The sequence below is a fragment of the Ruditapes philippinarum genome, unplaced genomic scaffold (assembly GCF_026571515.1).
Source record: "Ruditapes philippinarum isolate M1 unplaced genomic scaffold, ASM2657151v2 ctg1075_1_1_1_1, whole genome shotgun sequence".
NCBI classification, from domain to species: Eukaryota; Metazoa; Mollusca; class Bivalvia; order Venerida; family Veneridae; genus Ruditapes; species Ruditapes philippinarum.
The window spans coordinates 98,983-101,522 of NW_026862120.1; positions in this window are offsets into that span (position 1 = coordinate 98,983).

A 2,540-nucleotide genomic window follows, 5' to 3' on the forward strand; every position below is an offset into this window, starting at 1 on the left:
TAAATATGATAATACATGGCTCATTTTACGCCATGATTTCATGTAAACAATCATCCTCTGTAATGAAATATGCAATACTGATATCGCAAATGTGTTAATTCGTTTATATAAAATGGAGATTCCATATCGAACAAAACATGTTGTCTTTTGAAACTGATGGATATAGGAACGGATGCATCGTTCCATTCATTTTATTTGTAAAATGATCCAATGCGTAACAAATCAGCTTTATTGAGCATTACTTGTTATAATAACAGGGTTTAATGTAATTTTCAGATGTTATTCATAATATGTCTTGTTGTAATTATTTTACCATCACACTGTTTCAAGAAAGTTTGGGTGTTTTTTCAATCAACAATAGACAAATTTCAATATGATTTTGCAATTATATTGTTTGCGTATTTTAGAAGGACAAAACCGAGAAGGAAAAAACAAGTTTTCTATGTCTAATACATTGAGTATGAAACCGACTAAGCCAAGCTTTATATTTGTCACTTTCTTTATTTATTTAAAGATACATAATCTTCAGTTTATTCATTGTTCAACATGTTACATGTAGTCAACGAACTATACTTCTTTTTAGCTAAACTAAGAAGAAACAATCACCTCTAAAATTGCAGCCTATATTTTCCTTTATCTGCATGAACCCGTCTCATATTATAACTTTTGAGCAGCTATTGGCGCCATCCTTTTCACAAGACGTAATATATGTTCGCAATCAACCTTCTGAATGTCGAGCTAGGTGTTTACTTAGTGTTGATTGTTAATAGCTAGCTTAAGGAAATATTAAATTCACAAATTTTTATGCATGTACGTAATTTGAATCAAAGTTAATAATAAAAGGGCGAAGACACGTTTTGTCGCTCTAGGAAATTTTCTATTTAACAGTTTAAAATCAAAACAAATATCAATAAATATATTAAATGTGTTCGACTTTAGTATATTAATTGACACTGACCATAAAGTGTGAAAGTTTACTCTTATCTTTAACTTTTTATTGTTATGCATGTAAATATGTTAATAGTTATAGTATGGTAAAAAGGGTGAAGTAGCGTTTTTCTTTTTCACAAATATTGAACAATAAATTTGACCTTTTATTGTTATAGCACTATATTACTTTTAAAACAGAAAAAGGTATTATGATGAAAGTCTAAGATAACAATAAAAATATAACAATAAAGAAATAACAAAACTTTGAAGACACTTATTGTAAAAATTATTCTTCAAGTCAAAAGAAATATAACTTTAAAATCCTCTTTTTATATATATCTCGCGTATATGCATTTCAAATAATAATATAAAATCACATATGTATTAAATTTTATTAATTTAAAAGTGACTTTGCAAAACAAGGCGAAATGCCAACAACTTTACGAAAAATTGTAATTCAAAGATCATGACAATATATTATTTGACGAGTAATAACTTACTGTTGTACACAAATACTTTTTAAAAGAAGACATAACTCGATGTAGATACATTCCGTGTTTTTGTATCCATGACAAAGAAATTTTAATTACCATGGTTATCATTTAATGACAAGCCTTTAATTAAATTCTCAATCAGATATGGAATTGGTTGAAAACCCGCTTTATCAAAAGAATAATTAATTAAACAATGGTAGGCGGTGAAATGTATACCGAATATGAAATCTCTAAAATATATATAACTTATTTTTGATACCCTCTCCCTTTACTTATAGCACTGGAAATAACTGTTATGCAGCAGTTCAAAAAAGTATAAAAGTATTAACTCATATTTTATCATGTTACGTAGTGAGACACTGTCTGTATTAGGTATGAAATATATTTTCTATTATGTTCTTCTGTTTTGAGTCATAGTTTGTCAATCTTTTTAACGGCGATGATTTGCTAATGTCCTTGAAAACAGACATTTTGCTTTTATCAATCAATCTGACAAAAATCTCATTTTAACAGTTGAACCTGTTTCATTTTTTTCATTTATTTATTTTGTTTCTTCGGTTTTTGAACAACCGACTGTTATTCATATATGTTATTCTTAGTTTCTTGGTCTATTGTTATCTCTTTGCAGTTGAAATAGTTCTCTTTAAACACAGAATAAAATACATTTATTTTTTGTTGGTATAAAAGTACAAATTTATGTTTAAATGTCATATAAATTTAATGTTTTCACCAATCATGGTAGTTTGAGTTCATGTACACAATCAACACAATCTAATATGTAAAATTAATAGAGAAGTAAATGATCAATTTGATTATCGTTCATTGACCTATCCATAATTAGAGGTTGTTTACCGGACATGTATTCCTCGTGTACTGTTAAGTTTGACCACGTGATGAAAATATTTCATGTTTTAGTCTAGACTATGCATATAAAACGCAAGACTTATATTCCATTTTTAACAAAAAGAAGAAAAATATTTTAAGATCATAATAAAGTATGTATACTAATGTTTTCTTCTTTATTACTTTCAATTTTTTTATATTTTCTGTTTAAATTTCTGTTTACATGAGTATATATGTACAGTTTGCAAATAGTACAGGCGTTTATTAAAAGTT